Source organism: Bactrocera oleae, chromosome 4, assembly GCF_042242935.1.
Source record: "Bactrocera oleae isolate idBacOlea1 chromosome 4, idBacOlea1, whole genome shotgun sequence".
In the NCBI taxonomy this organism is placed as follows: domain Eukaryota; kingdom Metazoa; phylum Arthropoda; class Insecta; order Diptera; family Tephritidae; genus Bactrocera; species Bactrocera oleae.
In genome coordinates, this window is record NC_091538.1 from 57,452,158 (window position 1) to 57,477,931 (window position 25,774).

Genomic DNA, 25,774 nt, shown 5'->3' on the forward strand with positions numbered 1-25,774 from the left:
TAACATAGGAAATTAAAACTCCTAACATTAAATGAAGTCTTAACGTTAACGGAGTACAAAAAGTTGTTCTTAAATCAGTCGTATCCCTCACAATTCTTAAGTTTGTATAATAGACATTTCTCAGCAAATTTGTCCGCCTCCTACTGACAATGATCAATGCCACAGATTTATTATCCACAATTATAATTTGATCATGCGTTTTTCGTAAATTCTTTTTCTTTTTCGTTACTGAGTTAACGAACCAAGTGACAATTTAGTAAAAAAAAAACAAAAAAAAAATGTTATATATTTCGCTAAGCCAAAGTGTTCACTAATGCCACTACAGACATGTGCGAATACTTCATTTTTGCGCCATGTCCATGCCCATTACAAGACTTTTTGTAAATATTGCTGAGCTTGCCATATATTACCAAAGCAAAAGCCTGCTTAGAGGTCACTGTAATAATAAGCATATTATTAATACTAATTTTGTATAACCTTTTTCGTGTATTATACGCTAGGGACAAATAGAAAGGCTTTGTTGCTATGTCATTGTGTGCATGTACACATACATATGTAAGTACGCCCCCATTAATTATATTACTCAAGCATTCACTTATTCATTCACCAAACCGCCACACTGTCAATCGCCTTTTGCATTTTCGCAAATAATTCCCACCAAAAGCTTATATCATTTATTTATGTATGCACACGCGTACACATACACATATGGTTGAAGGGATGTGTGTGTGTGTGTATAATTTTCTTTTTAATGAATACCATAAGCGTCGGCGGCCACTAGCACATTGACCTGATAAAAACGAATTTGTCGCAAGACTTGCCAGACATGCATATGCACAATTGCAAACACACATATGTATACTAAAAAAAAATATATATACAGACACACATATACAATCTCACACATTCACTCGCTCACGTAAATTAAGTATACATTAAGAAGTATAATTTATCATCGTTGTAATATTGATTCAACAAGCAATAACCACCCACATGGTTAACTATCAATTACAAACAAATACACACACGTACTAAGCTACATATGCTTGTGTGTGTGTATTTTTGCAGAGCTATCTCAAGCTGACAAATCTGTATCTCACAAACTTCGCTAAACAATTTATTTTCTGTGACAGTTTCTTATTGATTCTCCATTAAATTTGCTGTCATACGGCAGCGGTGGGTTTAAATATTTTGTGTCAACTGACATATGTACATATAATATAAGTAATGTTGTTTTTGGGGGAGAATAAAGTTTAAGTGCGTGACAGTATTTTCGAAAATTTTTAAATTGTGAAAAATTGTGAAAAATTGTCAAAAAATGGTTATTTGACAAGGTTGTGTCAATGCTGAGTAAGCTACACAGGCTATACTGCATTTAAAGAATATTTGCAACAACATGCTCGTCTCTAAGGCAGAAATGTCTTCGTCGAAGTGCTCTACTGTTGACGAATTTTAAGGTTCCAAGGGTCAATTTAGAAAGCCTTTCACTTCGACTTGAACTTCTTTTTGACCAAACCAGAAAATTTTTACTATGAATCGCTTGATTTTCAAGCAGCATTCATTAGAAGGACAAGAACTGAGGGCGCATATGCCGTTCTAAGAGAGGCAATGAATCATCAGATCGACTACGTATAACTGCAACAAAGAAAATGGATTTATTTAACGAACAGTTTTGATTAAAAAGTTTATACATACTAGTATATTCTTACATAGCTATCATACTTATGCACTCATCAACTGTCAACGGAAAAAACGCTATTTAATAATATATTTGACTGTCAAAAAATGTAAGACTCGTACGCCAAGGTTCTTAGAAGTGCAAAATTTTAAATGTGGCTGACACTGCCGCTTAGTGTGTTCACTTACCCAACAGGTTTTCTACAAAAAAGTGTAAGAAGTCGTTGAAAGGCAATAAATTTCTCACAGGTGACTTAAAGAGATTGTTAGCGCGCTTCAAAAAGGAAAAACAGCGCCGAAGTGTGCTGGAATAACTAAATAATGCGAATGACATGTCACTAACACACGTGGAAATATAGCTATAGGTATGTATGTATGTTGCTACAAGTGCGCTTGCCATACATGTACATATGTATTTATCGGCTTAAAAACATTATGATAAAAGTGACACTATTATCTCCAACAAGCGACTCTGTCATATTCGAAGAATGAGCGACACGTCGATAAGAAAATATATTACATACGGTATATTGGTTAAGATGGGAAAAAGTAAGGTGATGGTAAGTGTTTTTGTAGTTTTTCATGTGTTTTGTGAATTTTTATTTTATAGCACAAAGTTCAGATAAAACAAGGCATTTGTCATACAAACATATATACAAACTTATGTGTAAAGAAATTATTGAAGATATCCGATACAATTACAATATCCTTTAAGCAAATAATACTAATCGGTTTTTCAGCAATTTTTAAATTTATTATTCACAAGGATCTTACTTTTCGAATATAGATAATTATAAGATCTAAGCTCCTTTAAAAAGCTCAAAAGTTCAAAGAAGAACATTTCGTATCAGAAGACCGCTTTGCAGAGGTTTATTAGTGTAGAAAGCTTTCACTATAGAAACACTCACTCTTATGTTGCTAACACAACAACAGCGTCAACGTGTGGCAGTTACTTGCTTAAACCGCTTGGTAAGTTTTGAAGAGGTTTCATCGAATTTGATTTGTGGATCGCAGCATGAGCTTTTTTATGAATCGGAGAAAACTGTAAGCTTCAAGCATCTCCAAAATGCTTGAGTATTCAGTAAGAAAGTAGGTTTGCTGCTAAAATTGAGCTTTGAAGAGCTTTATTAGTAAGCAGAGCTTTTGATATTATTACTATGTACAATATTAACAAGAATATCAAAGTTCGACAATCGCTTACACCACTTGAGCAAGTTTTACATATATTTGAGCTTTATCACCGACTCGATAGCGTCTCAATTTGTTATAAAAATAAGCTTTAAGCTTCTTCAAAACTGTTTGATATTTAGTAAGAAAGGAAACAAAGGAAAGCTTCTATAAAATGCCCCCTTTCAAGTTGCTAAAAAAAACAATGATTTGCTTAATCGTCCGGTTTAAGTTTAAAATTATTTGTTCGAGATTCTGTCCGATTTGAATTGTGATTAAATCGTTTTCATAAAATGTAGGGAACTGTAAGCTTCAAGCCCATTCATAACAGTTTGAATTTCCGTATGAAAACTTTTCGTATAAGAATTGGGCTTTGAAAAGCTTTCTTAGAAAGCTTATGCAATAATAACGCACGATCGCAACATGGTGTCCATACCGATGATAGTGGGGTCTATATATATAAAACTATTTTGAGAATCGCCTACCCTACTACAACAACATTCAAAAAAACTGTGAAGTAATATACTACTCCATTGCCATGCAAATCCACTGAAAATTATGCAAAAATAAAAAAATGCAGTATATGCTTTTCTGACACTTCACCCTCACAAACTGGCAAACAATGTTGTAGATTTAATTTGTCTCAAGAGCTCGTAACCGCACCGCTAAACATTTAAAATTCCGTAGAGTTTAAAATTGTCAAAGCCAAATCCACCACACTATGTTGTGGCCACCACCGCCTTTATACTGTACCATTCCTGCTATGTGTTTTGTTGCAGCATGACGTCGGTGGCACCCGGCAAAGTTACGTCAGTGACATTTTCCATGGCTTATGTGCGCCTTACTGGTGAAACTTTTACTGCTTTCTGCTCACCCGAGCTTACCCGCACGGACACTCTCCACGGCAATGCTGGCTGGAAGTGTACAGATAAGCTGAAGATACAGCACCATTCAATGTAGAATTCGCTACGGAATTTCTATCGTCTGGTAGCAATGGGGTTAGCGACTAAGTCATAACTAATGCAACACTGCAGTTGGCAGCAAAGCTATCGCTATCACGAAACAGTTGTTTATTGCTTGTGAAAAATATTACTGTTGGGTGAGCGAAGAGTGAAAAATGAGAATCTCAAAGGCTTTTAAATATGCGAGAAATGGACAGTGGACAATTTATGCGAAACAGTTTTCCTGAAGCGTACGCAAAGGGACCCAGGCATGATCTCAAAGTTAAAATAGAGTATTGAACATTTCATTCAGTATTCGTCTGTACTATAATACATATTTCTTATAGTGAGATTATGGCGTCCATACATATATCCCTCTCTTAATTTCAAAATTAGTTTTCACAGTTATCGCATAATTATTTTGACATCATTTCACTTGCCACATAAACACTGTCCGTGCTTTGTCCATTGTACAACCAGAAACTGTAACAGCAACATGCAACTCTGTCACACAACGGCATAACAAATATTCACGGCAATACACAGTGTCACACCGCCAAAGTTGCCTCACGCTTCATTCCTCATAAACCAGCTTGTGTATGTTTACAGCCCGAAGGAAACAACTGCAAAGGTATGTCAAGCAAATCCAAAGTGGAAAGAGAATATCTAAATCTGTTGCAAAGACAAATGAAAATGAAAAAAAAGCCACTTGAGGCCACAACAATAATACCAGCGATTCAATAACTAGTTGCAACAAACAGTGGTAGCGAGTTTATGGAGCTTGCTGCCCAAAGCGCGCAATATGCCACGCTGCAGCAACCGTGCAACAGCCAGCGAAATGCACTTGGTCTTTGCTGTGTTGCCAATAAAGATAAAGTGAAATGTGAATTTGGATTTGCTGGGCGCGGCTATATGTATGAAAATACATACATATGTGTGTAAACACGTGAGTGCACTGCAGTTCAGAATTGATTAAGCGCTGACTGATGTGGAAAGATGGTGCTTTTGTCCCTGTTAAAGTTCTCATTTAAAATTTATTGTCTGAAATTTAATCAATCAAGAAATTGGGTTTCGGGTATGGACTAATATTATAGAAAACAGCAGTGGTCTTTTTAACACTCGTTCGTATTTATGCTTCCCTCCTGCCTCTGGATATTAGTTTTTCACGTATTTGAATACAAATCATCATTATTGCCTTAAAAATAGGCTTATTTTGAGTCAATACAAACATATCAACGATTAATCCAATTTTCCATATAGTTGTTGTTTCAAGACTCGGTTGGGATGACCGTGCCTTCAGCGAATGAATTTTAATGGGTTCAATGAAATCATGACACGTTTCCCGAAGCAGATTTTTCGGTTTCGACAACAGAAAAAAGTCACAAGTAATCAAATATGTCCAATACGGTGGCTGAGCGATGACTCGCTTGATGTTAGTCCAAAAAGTCAGTCGTAATCATATAGAACGTAACCTCGCATTATCCTGGTGATCAATACTTGAGTTTCCTGCCCACTATTGGAGCGCACTTCGCTAGATTGTTGGACACTTTCGATCTCATATTCATAAATCCATATCTAATCATCAGTAATGAAACATTTGATGTATGTAGAGATCTCAACTACGTTGTCAGACATTAATTAAAATATGTTGTGTTGAGTCGATCCAAAAGAGATGTTGAGATCCTCTCCTATCTCTCTTATGCCAACACGATGATTTTCAAGCACTATTTATTTAACCTTTTTTAAGTTATCGTCATTAACAGAGGCGGATGGACGATTAGCATGAGAGAAATTTTCGATGACTTCGTAATCTTTACCAAATGCTTTGTGCCACTCAAGAACTTGTGATCGTCATAAAGTAAACTCCTTAAAATATATCTGCAATATTTTCAACAATTTCCTAGACGTGATTCTATTGGAAGCATAAAGTTTCAAACAAACTCGTGGTGCAATTTTTTTTTTCATGACCAGACAAACATTTTGCATCGTAACCAAATAGCTGTCAAAATACACTAACTAACATATTAAGATCAAACTTCATACGAACAAAAAAAGCGGTTGCACTGGACATTAAAAAAAACCTTGCGCAGCATTTCAAATGAACGAGCTCGAGTCAAATTTGATCAGATGGTATGTCTAACTAATCATATCGGCCAATTCGAAAGAGTTTTCTTTATGAAATAGTTTCCAGCTTTAGCTTGAGAGAGAAGTTAATAAATTTGCCTTACTAATGCATATGGAACACATCTTATCAAAATTTAGACAGTATATATTATATTTTAATAAAATTTAGACATTTAAAACCAAAATTCCTCTAAAGCAAGTAACAGCAAAAGGTTCGGAATATACGTTGCTTTCTTTCAAATGCCAGCTCTATATGTAACATTAAAGAGTTGAGAGAGTTTCAATGCGATGGAGGTGTTCTTCGAAACTCGATTTTCTAAAGAAATACTATAATTCAGGTTGGTAATAAAAAATTGAGCGATTGAAGACATTATGCCTTTTCAAGGAATACTTTCCGATCGGGCCTACCACAATCTGCATACCAGCTGTTTTTTTTTTTTGAAACCTTCGAAAAATATTTATAAGTACAATATTTAGCTATATGAGTACCCTAAACAATAGTTTCGATATTTTTTATTTTTTATGCATGCCGAAAAAAAGAATAACTTTTCGACAAGGAAGTTACTATACGTACCAACATTTTGACGCTAAAATGTATCTTTTTTTAAGGCTTATTGTGGTTTTAAGAAATATTCGCATGCTTTTTAATTTATGAATTTATTATAAAATTCGATTATAACTGCTATATACAAACGCAGTTATACTCATAGACACCAATATACATATATAATATATCAATAATTTATTACCTACACAATATGTGGAACATATACAATTTGTCTGCCTCCGTAACCGCCTTTGGGCCACATTTGTCATTTAATATGTTGTTGATAGCAATGCTGCCACCAACTTACGCGCCGAAATGCGCAGACTGCCGGCGCGAGTGTGAGGATGACATGTAGCTTTGGGCGCCTCGTCGCTTGCAATACGACACTCGTGAGGCAGGCAGATAACGCAAGCTCAGTACGTGGTGGACCAATGCAGCAAATGGTAAATGATAAGTGAGTAGGCGAATTTTTTCGCCACAATATTTCCAATGAGAAACAGATAGCATTGAGTCAATAGCAAACAACAGCTGTCCGCCGGTGGTGGTGTTCGCCCAGATTGAATTGGAAATTGCAACTTATTAGTCAATTTTAGCGCGCTTGTTCAGATTCAATTAATAAGTGGTTCAAATGCCAGCTATGGTGTTAAGCAACGCCACCGTCGTTGCCAACAATAGCGCGTTCCGCTATAGACTCTACAATGTAACGTATAGATAACAACATATAATATGAGTAATACTAAAGTTGCCACAACAACAACAAATCGCAAGTCGTTAGCAGTGCTACAAGCGCATTGAAAATGTGAATTCGTTAATTTTTTCCCCTCTGTTTGCATTTATTATTCGCAGCCATTTGATGTTTGTGGCATATCCCAACGGTATGTTTGTCGGCAACATGTTTCATGCGCGCATGATAGATAGCAATAATTGTGTGGCAGTTAATGCTTTATTTCATAGCGGCATTGGCGTTGGTGTTGGCAACCGTCATTGACCTTTTAAGGTCACGACGAGTAGCTCTAATTGGCTAACGCATGCTGCCGCGGCATTTTCTTAGCTCAGTTAATGCAACATAACTGGAGTTAGTTGATGTATTGTTGGGTGGCAGCGTTGTTAGCTGCGGTGGATTCCTGCAATTCTGTTTGAGATAAGAAATATTCTTAAGCGGGATTTTCTACTATTTACTTTTGCTGACTATGCATTGCGTCGCTGCCTTTTTTTTTTGCACTTAGTTTAGATAGATCTAACAAGCAGCGAGTTTGAATCGGTACATAAAAATTGTATTAGTGCGAGGCATTCCACCGCGTTTGGTATGCTGAAAGATGGGCGCGTGTATAAAGTAAGATAAACTGCAGCAGGAAGACGAATGTGTATTCTTGGTGGTTACGAGGGTTACCCTAACTAATTACTTAATTAATGAATATATGTGTTTTAGGGTGCTTTTTTTTAACTAATTTTTTTTTCGATCCCATGGGGAAATTTTGTTGGAAATACCAAAAAAAAAAATTCCCTGAAAGTTTGAACTCTTAATATTAATATTAAGTACTAGACCAAGGCCTGTAAAGACTTTCCATCTAATATACACGTAAAACTTGATTTGTTTTCTTTTTAATTTTATAACTCAGCGGCATTTGATGGAATTATGTCACCCGTCATTCGGTATTCCTCAGAATTGAACGTTCTACAAAAGTCTCCATTGCGGTAAAGTTTTAACTTGCACCTGCGGGGTAGTAGGGGCCCCCAAACCTAATTTTTCCATGAAACAAAAGTCTTCGGCACCAAATCAATAATATTCGTATCCTTTGAGATACAGAGATTTTAAGTTGAAGTGGTACGGAAATCTAATTTAACAATGCAAGTTAAAATTTCGGAAGTACTAAGCATAGAGAAAGCCTGTGGAGTTCTACTGAATAACTACGGGATGATACCAAAAGCCAATATATACACAGATAACCAAGTGGTATTGCAAACCTTGTCATTGCTAAAGATTAATTCGAGCGTAGTCAACAAATGTGGGAAGGCTTTAAGCTCACTAACGAGTTGACCAAGATAGGAGCCTCTCTAGACAAATGCGAGGCAGAGACAATAATGTGTCGACTAGAAACCACCAAGAGGGAGCAATTTAAACAAACAAATCAGAACAGATGGAAACCTATAACCAAATTCAAGATAGCAAAATAGATATGGCCAAAATATGAGAAGACACGGTCCAGCAAAAGTATATACAGACCTATAGCTACCATAACGGGGCATTTAGTTATCATGAAACGGTTTCACACTTCCTCTGTGAATGCCCAGCTCTATCGCAAACCCGACATCGAACTCTTGAAATCCATCAGGTACCAAACCTTGAATGTCTATCAACAAACATCATTGCGGAAATAAGTAGTTTTTTTGAAAGTACCAGGGTTTGAACACAACGATGAAACGTGATATCAATATTTAAAGGTCCTACGATAGTGTATCAAATTGGCGCATCTAGCGCTATTTGAGCCTGAAGTGGCTGCACTCCTACCTACTTACTTATAAATAAAGAGCTCTCCTCAAGGCAGAGGTGATAATCTTCGAGATATTATTCTTTATCTGTGATATTCTGAAACCCTACCTAGTTTCCCATTTAGAAAAGAAGAAATGGCTTCAAAAGATTAGTTATAAAGCAAGAGATTTCCGGAACATAAATAGGTTTTTAAAAATTTTCAGCTTATGAATTCTTCAGCATAAAATTTGTCCAACGACAAATAAGAAGTATCAACCTTAGTATTTCATTCGTATATTTGCCTACTTGCCGTTGAACTGTCGTATCGCTAGTCTTCGCCGTCACCTATTTTAGTCATAGCCGTAAGAGCCTGTCTTTCTGCTGCTATAAAGTAGTAGATAAATAAATTTGTACATCTTTGCTTCATTTGGCAGTCCTTCGCATTTTTTCATAATTTCTTTTAAAGACGAGCTCATTAAAATTCCCAAGGCTACTGTTCGTGCAGCTTTTGTGTGTTTCGCTGATCACAAAGCGCAGATAGTGAAATTCCAGATGCTGTTTATTTCATTATTAGTATTACGTTTTCGTTTCTTTTCTCTCTTCTGTTTTTTTTTTCTTTTTGCTTACTGTGCCGCACAGACTTTTCCATTCTGTTAATTCAGCTTAAACTAATTATAGACTTAGGCATCAGTGGCGCAAAGACTAAAAACTTTATCGACGATTCGAATCCATTGAGCTCAATTATATACGGCAAATAATATCATAATCACTGTTAGAAAGCTTTTCAATGTATGTTAATTATAAATTATTTCACAATTACAAGGGCGTTGTAATGAACTTAACACTGAATTTTATTATCGCCTTTGGAACATAAATAATGTCGTTGGAGTGAAATTAAATAAACGAGCTTGTAATTGATGGTATGAGTGAGAAGCAAAAGATATATACTTGTGTAGTTATACCCCCCACTGGGTATCTTTAGTTTGCCACGAAGTTTGTAACACCCAAAAGGAAACGTCGGAGACTCAATAAAATATATACCTAAATGATCAGCATGATAAGCTGAGTAGATTTAGCCATGTCCGTCTGTCTGTATATATACGATCTAGTACCTTAGTTTTTAAGCTATCGATCTAAAATGTTGTACCTGTTATTTTCTTACTAAAAAGGTGCTTATTTGTAGGAACGGCTTATATCGGACCACTATAGCATATAGCTGCCATACAAACTTAACGATCGGAATCAAGTTCCTGTAAGGAACTTTTGTATTTGTGAAGGGTATTATAGCTTCGGTGCAACCGAAGTTAACGTTTTTTCCTTTTTTTTTGTTGTACTTATGTATAAGTTACACAATAAAGTATAACAGAAATGACATAAAAGAATAAAATTGGTCTCGATGACTGGGAAATTGTAAGACAAATTCAGTCGATCAGTACTTCTGTACTTTCAGAAAAGTACCTCTTTTCTCTTGCGGCGAATATTGGTGGAGGAGTACACTGCCGGGATCTATCCATCACCTCCAGTTTTCGGCTACTTGACTACTGTGGCGTCTGAAAAGTGCAAGTGGCTGCCATAAAGGTAGCAAGAGATCTACGGTTCCAGAGTGCAGCCTCCTTCAGAGTGGTGACTGTTAGCTCCGATAGTAGGACAGTGATACTAGCCTCGAGCTCGATGACTGTTCGCACAAGACTAATAAAAGGGTGTCTCCTTATCTCCAGCATCGAGATAGCAAACTACACGATTCGATTGGCTTGGTTGCCTTGCCACAATGGTATTGCAGGAAACTGTAAGATCGATGAACTTGCTAAGACAGGTATTCAGTCTCAATAACTCCGGAATGGACACGGGTAGGAGCTTCATTGCCTTCCTGTTGTTCACTACTGGATTGTTGGGCCTCAGACCAGATCATTCTATAGTAAACTCTATGCTCTCAACAAAGTTCACCTTTCAATAATTGGAGGAGTCCTAACCGAACACTGTCTAATCGGGATTCATGCGGTAAGATTGAATATTTTAGAGATAAGAAAGGATCATGTATCATGTAGCTAATGTACCGCCTTTATCAGATCAAGACAAAAACACCTCGGATCTGATACATCCAGATTTTTAGGTGAAATAGCAGAAGTAGAAATAAAGCACCTAGGAAGATTTGTGATCGGTTCAGGGTGCTTTACTGAAAGCCGATATCCAATTATAGGCGTTTTTTCATCTGGTTCCACAAAGACGTGTGATCCTCCTGTCGTGTGGAGGAATCAGCCATATAAGCCAACCCAACCTAACTTCGATATAGTGAATATATCGCTGTATGGTGTAACCTGTTTTTATATTTAATACGAGCCACGATCTGCTGAGGCGGAAGACTATCAAAACAGTCAAAACAATCATATAGCTAAATCTCCTTTCCCAACGTTATCACAATGCCTGATTAATCTAGTTTTCTAATTTTACGTCGTCGAGAATTTTTCTGATTTCACTACCGAAACAGTTAAGTACTTATATACTTATAGATATAAGAAAGTCATAACTTTTTGACCGTAAGATTTTCCTTATGAAATCCACTTTTTCAGAAACTTTGTTTGTTCATGTTCTCATAATACCTTTGTCAGAAAATAAGATCAGTATTTTAAGTTTACTAAGCCGATGTGGCGATTTTTCAAAAGTTTTAGCCCACTAAGTATGAGTTGATTCTCTACAATACATATATCGTTTTATTAAGTAGTAAGTCAGCGCACTAAATTCGACCAAAAAGCATTTGATATGCAGATATTCAAAATTTGTCCTTCTAACAATCTGTATAATTTTTAAAGGTGGTCGAGATGGTTAAATCATTGTGAAGTATTGGATTACGATCAAGGTTTAAAGGAAGTGATACCATGCTTTTCTGGTTTCACGCTTACATCCAGTTTTGCCTAAATTAAGCGGGAGATTAATTAAAAATAATATTTTCACAGACTTATTTTAATTTATTTGAGCTTATTTAAAATAGCCTCATTCTATAAATATTTGTTAAAATTTGCAAACTGTTACGAAAATATATTATATACTCATCAGCAGCTATATATGATATTGGCTTTGTTTTCATAATTTAGTAAGTAGACGCCACCAATGAGCAGTGAGATTACGAGCTGCTTGCCTAGTTCTAATTTTTTACCTGATAACGTAAACCAACTGATAGTCTCATCTATATACAAGCGACTTTATAAATATATGGGAACGTACTTAAAAAAATTTGCAATGTATAATAATTACTTTTTAATTAGTATAACAATTTGCCTAAGAATTTTCAGTATTGAATCTGAAAACTATTTGAAAAGTTACTCTAAAAGTAATCTTAACAGAAATTATATTATATGAAAATAAATATAGTTTCACACCTAATACCAGAACAGAAATCTTTTACTTTTCTCAGCACCTTAATATCAGATTTAAACAAATTTATAATTTTATTAGTGTTAAGTTTTTAAAGCAATTAATTGTAATTTATTATTAGCCTAAACACTGCCAACGCATAGCACAACAAAGATAGCATCACAAATGTAAATATAAAAGTATTTATTCTGTGAGACCACACCTAAACACCCAACATTCCAAACAAAAATACCAAAAATCACAAAAACAACAAATTGTTATTAAACGTGGCAAGTAGATGAGAAAAATATTGTGAAAAAAAGTAAATAAAAACTAATGGATTGTATGCAGAGCAGCTGAAACTGTTTACTTTCGCACTTAAGGTAAAAAAAAGTGCGTTCATATTTAATAAAAATTGAAATATTGAATTTGTGAAAGCATTGTGTGAAATGCACGAGTATGAGTGGTTTTTAGGGTGTGTGTATATATATGCGTATGTGTCATGAAAATTTTATTAAAAATATGTATTAAAGTTGTACGATAATACTACTAGACGGAATATAAAAAGGCAAACTTGCAGTGTGGCTACAAGCCGCACAGTGGTGTCCGTACCCTATTTTGGTGGACAAACGTTTTTTTTTTGTTTTTTTTTCAATGAAACCACTTTTTCTCGTATGTGATAGACCAATCATAATAGACTTCATGAATTATAATGTCGGAAAAAATAGAGACTTCTTTTTTGTCATATTGATGGAATTTTATTGAGGTAATTTTCTCATTAACTGATACGGTCAACCATAATGGCGTAACACTACACTACTCAACAAATATGAAGGAAAAATTTGCGACTGAGGTGCTAAAAGGGCTGTGGAGCTATTTGAAGTGTCCTGATTACGAATTTGAGTTAAAAATTTTCAATCACGTACTGCTATTTTTGTCATTTGTCAAATGGTGTTAGTTTGACCCCTACACCCCTTGACTGCAACACAAACAAGCGTACGTGTTGGGAAATTTTTACTACATTAACTAGAAACAGGCTCTAACACCACAGTCGCAAAATGACTGAAAACTATTGTTAATATATTAAGTGTATATGGGGGTTATGAAAAGATCTACTTGTATATCGACTTTATTATTTTTTTTTTTGTAGAAAACAAATTTTCTTAATTTGATTGGATATTTTATTGACTAATCTATGTAGTATCATCAAGTCAACCGTTTTTCGGGTGCTAGTCAAGGTATAAGCCGATTTAATTTTTTTTCAGAAACCACATATAAGATGCATAATTTGTGCCATTTTCTGCTTCAATACCAATATCTTTGCCGCTAAAGATTTCTATTGTCAAGTAAAAAATACTGACGATGATCAAAATATCGTTATATGGGAAGTATGCGTGGTGCGCCTAATGATCAATGTTTAACTGAACCATTTTAAAGATTCTGCGCCATCACTCCTAACTTGACAGTGCGTATGTCATTTATTTGACGCCCTTTGAACAGTTTGGCAGATAAACATCATTTAACGGTGTCTCATCCAGATTATCTTGATGATGGAGAAATAAATAGTTGTTCGAATGAACGGACGAACGGACGTCATATTTATTTCGAATTGTTTAAGATTTTACAAACAACCGTTAGATGAGAGCGCAAAAATTATTTTTTTTCAATTCCATAAAAATTTTGCTTATCTCAATTTATATTTCAATCCACCGTGTTTAGTAGTAAAAAGAATTGCAGAAAACTGTAAAGGAAATGTCATCATAAATACACGCAGTTAGTTTTTCACCAAGTTTAATATTCATTTTTCCACGTCAGCAGCAGCAGCGCGCTACCGCTGCCATTTCTTATCGCCCATACAAAAAACCTGTAAATACAGTTTTATATTGCAGATTCCACTTTAGTGTTTTGCGGGCAAAACACACACACACAGGCGCTGAGATAACACGAAAAAACTGCATTGAGTCATAAAAATGGGAGTATAAATTTCGTCGTTCATCGGCGATGACAATAACACTACTTGGTTTGCATTAATCAGAAAGAGAGCTACCATATATACAAATGTATATGTGAATGCACATAATTGCATGAATTTAGGTGTGTGTGTGTTTGTGTGTATGTGTCGTATATTATGGCTAAGTAGAGTTGATGCATCTCGCAATCAAGTGGGTTTTAGTGCAAATCTGTCGCATGCACTTACATTCGTCTCATAAATATGGTAGATGCTAACAAATTACACTTGACGCTTACTTTAATACAACCATACTTACACACATATACATACATGCATATGTATCTAGACTCGCAATAATGCATAAGCAAATGTGTAGAACAATTTTACAGCGCACTGTAGATATTTTTAAGCACTTGTACGCACAAATTCTCATATGGATACATAAAGATATAATATGTGTATATGTTTGTGTGTTAATATGTCAGCTTTGAATCAGACTTAGTCAAATCATTGCTGTTGACATTTATGACACTCGCATTGCCGTCACCATGATAGAAGACAATACGAGTGTGCCAACTAATTGTTTGCTGTCTGGTCAAGTCGCCTGAGTTACAAATACCCTAACATACATGGATAGATATATACATATACATACATACGTGTATTCGCATAGTTCAAATATGAGTAGATTTGTCACTCATTTCGGTGCTTACCAAAGCTTACAGTCAGCGCTGAGCAAAGCTAGTGGCAACATTTAAATGTCATTTCGATCAAAAAGTTGGCGCAAATCACTGCAGAGGAGATTGCCATTTTGCAAAATCATTATAAATTCGTTGGTGGTATGAAGCCACTTGACATTTGAAATGACTTAGGGAAATTGGCACTGTGTGTGCAATAAGAAAATGCAATGCCTTTGAGTCGCCACTATTTATGGTACACCTATGTAGGTCCATAAAGTAAAGTTAGTGCTTGAAAGCTGGCGGTCAAATCATTTCATTGATTTCGCTGTAAGCAGGATTGGCAAATATGCTATAAGCGCAGGTTTTAAGAGCAGTTATGAGCACAAGCAAACAATGTTGGGTAATTTTTACTCTGGAATATGCGAAGTAAAGTCGCAGTGCATGCGAAGTAAAGCGCTGATGCTCTTCACGTGTTGGATAACATTTAGCTAAGCATATTGCCAGAAATGGTAACATAACTCAAATGGGAGTAATATAAATGCTATGAATGGTTACCGTCATATCTTACGATCTTGAAGAAAATATTTTTATTACTAGTTCCGAGATTTACAGGTATACAGTTACACATATATGTACATACTCGTAGATGTGGTTTCGATTACTTTCAGCTCGAAGAAAATTACTCTATCAGTTAGAGCCTATCTAGAAAGATTCAAGACAAATGGGTCTGGTGCGGAACGATGACATATCATCCGTTAATAGATCGCTGGTTATATACAAACACGTCAATTTTGATAGACATAGCTTTGAAATTCTGGACAACTGCTTGGGAGCCATTTTACGAGGTTATAACACGAATTGGATTTATTATCAATACAACTGAATTTGAATAAAAAAATTATCTTGAGTTATCAAATGAAATGGCGACACTTAAGACAATATCAGTCTTCAAAGTCAAATGCTACTGCGGATTAAATAAACCATTAAGTAATAAATTACCCTCGATGAACAAAACGAATACTTTGGAAATCGCAAACGGGTAAACGATATAAAATCGGAACAAGTGACTTTATAACGTTCTGCAATGACGAATAAGATGAAATTCAGAGTTGTATGAACCTTGTGTCGACACAAAATATTTCAACGAGTTAAAAAGCAACGACGATTAGTCTGACGACAACATGTGAAACAAATGATTGTAGGGGCACCAGGCTGAGGCTCTAACTTGAGGACGAAGCCACCACTGCTTTTGAAAGAAAAATCGGTAAAACTTGGGTACACTTTGTGTTTTAAATTAACTTCAACTTTCTAACAATAGAAAGAAGTGACAAGTTTTTCGGTTTGTCGGATTTGGAGTGATGATAATTCACAAGCCACTGTTGAGATGCCGTTACATCCTCCAAAAGTCACTGTTTGGTATGCTTAATAGGCAGAGGGAATCATTGGCCGGTCAATGGGGAACGCTATAGAGCAATGATTAATGACTTTTTCGTGCTTGAATTGGCGGATGTTGATCTAAGCAACCTTTGGTTCCTACAAGACGGCGCTACAAATCATATTTAAAATCCCGAAATCATATTTAAAATAGAACGGTAAACCCTTATATTTATAATAGAACTAAATTCTTGATGGTAACATTAAATTATGTGCGTTTTATTTTTCCTTGAAAACCACATGTCTCAAAAAATACCCTTTATAAATGATCAGTATACGTTCTTTTCTCTCCAAGAAGCTATTTATCGGAATAGCCGTAGCCATAGAAACTGGCCGATATTTCTGTTCTTGCATAGAAAACAATTTCATCTGAATAGATATACAATATTTACGAAATTATGAATAGATTATTGGCAACGCAACAATTTCCGAAGAAATTGTTCAGAACGGGCCACTATAGTATGCAAGTGCCTTTCTAACTGTCTTGATAAAAAAGATATTTTTTCTTTACAGTAGCCATAATTCGTCTTAAAGGCTGTTTATATCAAAACACAAGCTAGAAAGAACTAGCAAAATATTTCACGTTGTATGCAAAACGTTGGCCAGTTGGGTTTTCTGAGTTAGCTATACCTATAATTGCAATAAGAAATGTAACTGTAAATGGTATTATAGCTTTGGTGCAAGGAATTCAACGTTTTTTTTTTTTGTGGACTTTTTTATTTGTATATTAAATTTTCCAAAATTGATTGATTATAGTTCTAGATTTTATCATGGCAATGAGGTAGTTCCAAGACCGAAATATCTGGAGAAAATATTAGAGCATTGATAAATGCAATTGATATACGCGTTAGGCACCAAACCGTCAGAATTTAAATTTTTCTAGAAACCTCATCTTTTCGGAAATCAAATCAAAAAACGAACTTGAAACAATCCAGTGACTACTTCTTCAGCACTTTGTTCTTTAACGGCTTTCTGCTTTCTTTTTGGCGTGGAAACTTGCTGTGGTCAGTTATCGTTTCGTTAATACTCAAATACTAATATTAGTACTAGTTTATATGAGTGTATATATGCAGTTATATACTAGATGTGTGATTTTAGGCAACTCAGAAGTAGTTACTAAATTTATTGATCCCTTTTAAGTGCCAATCACGTAGGAAAAGCAAAGTTCCATAATCCACAGTAACTAAAAAATTGTTTGTGTTTATCATATCTCTTATTTGATATTGCCTCTAGAGACAAAATTGAGAAACTATGTATATTTATATTTGTTTCTGCCAAGCTTAAAGTTTGTATAGGCAAACCAAAGAGAAACTAATAATAATAACAACACAGAAAAGGTTAAATAATAAAAGACAATAGAGAATATGCCCTAAAATATATAAGTGCATATATACTTATATATATATATATATATATACATGTATATGTAAAAGGATGCAGAGTAAGCACGGATGCTTCAAGCAAAGCCAAACAAAGACAGTGGCAGTAGCAAATCTGTAACGAAAATTTTGGCAATATCAATGTGAGTAAACGAAACCCCGGATACACACATACAAATACACAAAGATACAAATATACAGTTACAACCACTTCGGTTTGTTTTTGCTTGCTCTTGATGATGATAACAACAATCATGAAAATGACAATGGAATAAATAAAGTCAATTTACTTAAATGGCAGCCATATTGCTTTCTCGCTGATTCCTCATGCAACCATTTCAATACATTTTGCCATGAAAATCGACAATGTTTACTCCTAAGTCAAACCTTTTTTAAATTCATTGACTTTTGCCATCTTTTCATTGCCAGCAATTGTATTAAATAAATTAAAGTTGCTTTTCCGTCGGCAAAACTCGCTCTTACTTTTTGTTGTGCTACTAACGCTCGTCCTTTGAACTCTTATTTAATAAACAGCTGTTGCGTGTTAAACCCTTTGGAGCTAAACCAAAAAAAAAATGAAATTAAAGGAAATTCATCAATTCATTTGCATACGAAAAATGCACATATTTTTCGCTGTTGGGGTGTTTATTTTGCGACTTCGTGGAAGTTCATATATATATATATATATATATATGCATGTGTAAGGTAAGCCCGCGTAACTTTATTGGCGATGGAAATTCTAATTTTTTTCGGTTTAATATATTCCACTTCGCGCTGAAGCAATATTGTGAAACATATATTAAAAGCTTTGCTTTGGAAGTCAAATATGATCAACAAATAAATTTACAATATTGAGTTAAATTATTTAATCGAATAATACGTCATTTATTTTATGGAATTGGACGTATTAATGTCGATTCAAGTATTTAATTGCCAAAAAATCGCAAATTTTCTAAAGTCTATCAATTAATTTTTCGAAAATATGGCAACCCATCCTTGCTGATTGTACTGAATAATTTTGAAAATCAAGAAAAGAAGAGCTATTTGTTGCTGAATCTCGACATTCAAGCCATATTTGTTGTAATATATAGTAGAAATGTGTTATGCGACAATAAAAATATTTATAACAGATAAGAAAAAAGGGGTAAGAAGTTTTTTTTTAATTATATTTTATTTTAATTCTCTTTGTTTAGTCTTCTGTTATGAAGTTATCAATACTAGACTTATACGAAGAAGCCTGAATCTATTGCAAAAACGACGTGAAGCAGAGCTCGCAAAAGATATGCTTGACAACGTAGCTGAAGGCTTCATATTCATCAAATTAATTAATTTGTCAAAAAAAAAAAAATATAAACGTGATTAGCTCAACGTGAAATTGAAAATTGCAAATTTATTAGTTTCTGCCATAGCTGCAGTGATTAATTAATTATTTAGTTCAAATTAATGATATTCGCAAAGAGTCAAATTCAAATATAAATAAAACATACGAAAAAACCAAATTCAACTCACTGAGTTTTGCAATGCGTAATTTTATTTGCTTAAGTATTTATGATATAGTATTACATAACTTATTTGACTTGGAACATTTCTCTTATCTTGGCAACCACTCATCATCACCTCTTACACATATTTTTGGCCATAAATGACCAAAATAATGATCATTCACACTTCAAATTTGTTTGACTAAAACTTTTAGAACTTTCTTATACATTTTACTATATTTATTGTAGAAAAGAAATCTCCAGCACGTGTGCTTGGACACATTCAACCGAACAAGTGGCGCTTATGTCCACACATCTTGCCACCTATAATAACATAAACCGTACATCATCCAATGCAAACAATTGGGCTCAAGAGTGAAATTGAGTGTGTCTATATGTACGCTCGGTTGTGCTTATGTGTGTTTTATCCTACAAATAACTAAATCTAACGACAGTCGGAGAATATCATTGTTTGCCCAACGCCATGCTTTGCTTAGTGCCCAAGCGGACCTTTGATAAAGATTCTTCTGTTTCTTTTTGGTTTTATTGTAAACTTTGTATTTTTTTTTTAAGTTTTGTTTGCATATGCTTGTGTCTTATTTTCTTTTCGACGCTACAAGTGTCTTTCGCTTATTGTGCTATGCTGACAGTTGTGTTCTGCCACTGACAATACAATTCCAAACTTTTAATAATGAAGTAATAACAACTTGTATATCAAAAATAAACACAAATTCCCTTTCTTACATTATTTATTTTATGGGAATTCTAGCGCCTGAAATGGTAAGCATAGACGAACATACAACCATGAATGCCCTGTAGGAAATGTAAACTTGTCGTATGAATTTTTTGGTTCAATATTAAATGATTTCGTCGAATATGTATCACTTCGAAATCGCCAGATTCCAAGTATGTAGACAATTCTATGCGACAATTATTTATACTAATATACTTATTTAATTTCTTTTGACAAAATCTGAAGAACCAGGGCCTCGCCGACTTCTCTAACATTATCTTTAAATCATATACCGAATTAAAACATTTCAAGTTACTGTTGAAAGTATAGAGGCTGTTATCAAAAAGGAAAGTTGAATGAAGGATTTTTAATTTTTTTTCTTTTGGTTTCCTTCGAAAAATTTTCGATTTTTGAAAATGGCTCTAACATCTCTTTCACCAACCTAACCATATCTTGGGAGGCAAAGAGAGTAAATGAATTTCTAACGCATTTAGAGATAGCGTTTCTTAAACTTTTTATTCATTTTTAAGGCCTTATCGACTTCTATGTTTATATGAGGACCTCTACAAGCCAAATCTTATCTGGGAAGAAAGAGGGAATGATCAAATTATTGCTGAGTCGGAGGTGGAATTTTTATAGTTCTAGTTTTGAGCTACCCGACCGACACAGTTTCCGAAGGGTAAACGTCTCTCACTGCATCATGCTTCTAGACTAAACGATGAATAGGGTTGCCCGTATACATGTTATAGGAAAACCACTGAAGGACTATTTCGGAGCGTCTTTCCCAAAATATGTTAAGCCAACTTAATCACTTAGTAAATATCAGAGTTATTCATGGCTTGCATACTAAGATAACAGTTTAGACATCCCGTATTAGTATATGTAGGTTTTTTAGCAACGGATTGTTAAATGTTTGATCAGCTCAACCAGAAGAAATTCCGCGGTTAGCGAAATCTCAACGATTTTGGAAACAATAACCTGACATTGATACCCAATTACAGCATAGAAATCAATAGATTTTAATCAAAGTTAACATAAACTAACCTATTATAGAACAGCATATACATAAGTGAGTCAGAAACCTTTTAAGGATTAAATCCACACAAGTTCAGTACTAGCGAATTTTTCTGCAGGGGTATTACAATGTTCAGTGTCACAGTCCGCCTGTTAGTTTTCGCTCTCAACTTGCCACACTGCCAGATCCATTTTGCCACTTTTTCGTATTATAGCCTCTGAAACATTTTCATTTTCTGTTTACTTTCAATTTTTGTTTTTTGGTCGGTGTTGGGCACTTTACACAACTCCTATGCGCTGGTTTACTTCAGCATCTGCTAGATGGATTTTAACTGCTCACTTTTTTTATGCATGGTTGCTGCTCTTGGCCAAAAGATAATTTACAGCAAATGCTATTCCCAAAGTTTCAAAGTATATTGTGCTTCTAATATGTTTATTTTACTTTTTGTATTCCCAAAGTGAAAACAGGTAGTCGAAAACGTGTGTTTCGTTTTGTTTTGCTGCTATTTTTACACTTACATACATATGTATTAGTGTGTATTTTACCCCCTTAAGTTTGCAGCTTTCAGGGCTTTTTATCGAGCAGCCAGCTGAAAGGAATACTGTTAAGATGCTTTTACAGTTACTTTCATCACTCTAACAAAGGCTCATTCCACCTGTCGTGCTTGCTTTTGTTGTTGTTGTTGTTGCATGTGTTTACGTGTTAGTATGTGTGTGCCTGTGTGGCAGCATGGGTCAGCCGCTTGTTGAATCTGTCAACACCATTTCAAACTGTTGCTATTCCAGCTAGCAACACTTAAACATTGAGCACCGCCTCGACCATACCGTTACTGTGAAGTCGTGGATGGGGCGTTGCTAGCAGCACTTCAATACCACTTGGTAATTGAATTGAACGTAAATTTACTGAAATATTTTTCTACTCGAAGCGCATCAGCGTATACAATGCAACAACAACAAATTTGCATAACGAAACAAAAAGCGAAAATAGGTGAGAAGTGTTGTTAAATGAATTTCGCCCGTTTATTGAAAGGACTAGCCTTGACTTTGACTTGGCGAGCCATCGTATTTTAATCACCACTACAATTCTTGTACAAATATATATATATACTTCTATATATATATATATATATATATATATATTTGTATATGATGGTGTTCAGACAGCTAACGGTGACCTCGAGACGCTCGGCTGGCTCTCCGAGAGTGCTTTGGCTTTGTGTGTTGATCTGGGCATGGTGTGAACTCCACATCCAAATTGTCTATGTCAAGTGTTGAGCAAAGAAATGTAGCTGTATAGCAAAAGCATTGGCAGTAAATTTCGAATTTCCGCATATTTGAAATTAATGTAATTACCGCCGAAAATGATACACCAAAACTTTGAAGAATCTGCGAGTACTCAAAATTATTTTTTAATTCATTGTTTGTTTATTTATAATAAATACAACAACAAAGAAAATCGAAAAATTTAAAATCAATCGTTTCTTACAATAAATAAAAAACAGTCTTGTTACTGTTGTTATTGTAAGTCATTGTTCAATTACTGTGTAGACGCTTGTTTTCTTAATGGGCCGACCGTTTAATGGCCGCCCATCTGCCAAATGAGTAGTTGTTTACATAAATGTAACCACTCACAATTCACAAGTTGACGGCTATTTAGCTTTTGGCTATTTCTGAATATTTAATTTTATTTATACCGATTAAGTGGTATTGATTCAATTAAGTTAAGTTTATTGTACGAATTAGTTCCTCATATTTATATACCTTGTTCTGGCTACAATTTTTAAAAATAGATCCAATAATTTTGGTTACCGGTTAATGTGCATGAGGATGGTCTAATTAGTGGCTAAGTAGTATATTAAGTTTGTCTAGAAATTTGTAACACCCTGAAGGATCAGCATAACGAGAACGATTTAGCCTTGTAAGTCTGTCTGTTCGTCTGTCTGTATATGATATTTGAGATATCAAACTGAAATTTTGCACACGTAGTTTTCTCCCTAAGAAGCTACTAATTTGTCGGTTTGTGCTAATTTCTGATCAGTGAATATACAAACTAACCGATAAAAATCAAATTCTTGCTTGGTCAACTTTTTTATTTGGCAAGATATCTTCACGAAACCGTTGGCCGGTTACGTTCTCAGATTTAGTTATACCTAGAGTTGCTGGAGCGTATTATAGCTTTGGTACAGTCAAGGTAAACATTTTTTCTTATTTAAATTTATTTCTATAAAATTTTGTAGATTTTTTTTTTTGTCATATTCTAACTTTAAGTTTACCAATTGGCATCGCCGAGGCGATTGATAACACTGGTTAACTATAATTTAACTTTTTTTTTGTCACATGAAAACACATATCAAATTTTGAATATACTTGTACTTGGGCCAATAAACAACAATATGTGAATAAAAAGCAAGTGACACACCAGGTTTACTTGTGATATCAAAACAAAATTTCTTAAACAGTGCAAACATCAGCTACATTTATAGAAATTATTGCTAAATATAGAAAAAATACTTTTCGTAAATATTTGGGTCCTGGAAGGCCTTTTTTTAAGACTCAAACAATAATCTGCTAGCATTTCTGCGATAGCGCTTCCTGTTGATAGCGCTTATACATTAAGGCAATGTCCTGATGAAATCTATCGCTTTGTTAGTCACCCACAGCACCCAAATTTGTTGGAAATATATCCAGATGAGAGTACAGCATATGTATTTTTAATGACATATTACACCCCAAAGCTTTTTATGACATTATAAGTTCATTTATTAAGTTTTTGTAATTTTCCGATTTCTGATTTCCTTTGGATAACGTTCACAAAACATATCCAGGTGAGTTTCTTGTGGACTTACAAATAATCCTTTTTTAGAATAATGATTTTCTGATCGATTTGGAGGCTTTGGCACAGGCGGTACGGCACTACATATGTAGGATGGGTCTTTTGGCCGAAGACAAGATTGAATACGGGTAGTGCGTTTGGACTTGGTTGTAATGACTTTTGTTGGAGTCAAACAAAAATTACAATCACTTACATGATCCATTGCTTCGATCCAAATCATTGGTACAGCGAATGGCATATGTCTGGGTTCTTGTTTAGCCCAACCTGGTTAGCAGTCTGACACACGTTACACAACAATTATGTGGAACCCAGCTTTTGCACGCGTTAAGGAATAAATTATATAAAGAGCTGAAAACTCTTTTCAGCTAAGAAATCTGTCCCGATTTATTCGTTAATGCCGTAAATGAAAATATATTTAAAGTGAATACAATGAAGAGCAGTATTTAGTTTTTTTTTTAGGCATATCATTGAATATTGTTTATTAGCATGCATTCTGTTTTGAGGCATGCGGCTAGCATTACGAAAAAAGTTGTACCTGAGCATAAATAAATCATGTCAATTTCCGACTTACAGAAAAGTGGTACTTCCTTAACGTATTCCAATCAGGCCGTGATGACCTGATTATTTGGCCTGATTTCCATAGAATTATATAAAGACTTTTAATAGATTTGAATTTAACTTTTATAAAGGCGCATAGTAAAGATAACAGAGTAGAGTATATTTCGTGCATGGAAAACATTCAGACACAAACTGCTATATGTACGACTGAGGTACTCAGAGGATCAAAACGTAAAAATGTATTGAAAACCAATAAAAACAAAACGAAACACAGATTTCACTGCTCTTATCGAAGGTCATATGGATAAGAAAAATTCGCTAGACTAAGGAAAGCTCCTACACGCCTTAAACGGAGTCTTATTTATAGTATTTATACACATAAATAAAGTTTAATAAACATAGGTGCTATCTATATCATTTTCTGCGCCGAAAATAATGAATTTAATAGACAAAAAAAAAATACGATTTTCTAAATGTAAAGCAACCCATTTTATAGTCGCTTGACTATATTTTATATATATTTTACTCACCTGTAATTATTTTTCACTGCCGAAACGGTCAAATATTAAGCAAACCCTTTTAAAAATTTTAAAATTTTTCAACATTTAATTTAATTTATTTTATTATTTTATATTAATTTTAGTTTTTTTAAATCAAAAACTCTATATTTTATTTTTAGTTTACTAGTATTAGCTGTTATCGTTGTAACAATTATGAATATTTTTTATTCAGCAACGAATAATTTAAGTATATTTTTATTTAATTTGCAAATCTGGGGTTTTTAACAAACATAATAAATATTTACTCTTCGCCGAATTAGCAATTAAAATTATCTTATTTAATTAATTGATCCAATTTCACTTTCACTTGGCTTTTAAGCGATTTGAATTCTTGTTTGATCTCTTTTTATATTTTTTGCAATAAAATTTAATTTCTGCGGTGTGTTTCTGAAAGCAGAAATTAGAACAACTGTCTAGTTTCAAATGCAGGGTATAATTTTTATTATAAAACACATTGTTATTATTTATATTTTATTCAATGAGAAATTAAGAAATTTTGCACACTTATTTGAGTTAATTTTGAATTTATTTTAACTACAGTAAAATTTTTTTTTTTACATTTCTGTTTTTACGTTATACTTAACAATATTTTTATTTCATTGAAATTTTCCGTAAATTTTCTTTATAACTCAGTGAAAGTAATTATTTTCAGCATTTTACGAATTTAAATTCTGTAGGGAACACTGAAATCATTTGATCCACCGTTACTTTTCAATCGATTGAATTACAACACTTATTACTCGTTCTTTTTCATTAAAATATAACAAGTCTAAGTACATTATTTATTATTTTGTACAAGACAAAGCAATTATTTAGTTATTTTCACTTTTTCAACACCATTTATATACATCAATTACACTAATTTCATAATTAATTG

General features: G+C 34.2%; 1 protein-coding gene across 1 annotated transcript in view; it reads right to left on the reverse strand.

Annotated features, from left to right (window-relative positions):
- Dh31-R (Diuretic hormone 31 Receptor) overlaps nt 1–25,774 on the reverse strand; it is a 258,581-nt gene that overhangs the window by 119,991 nt on the left and 112,816 nt on the right. The window lies entirely within an intron of this gene.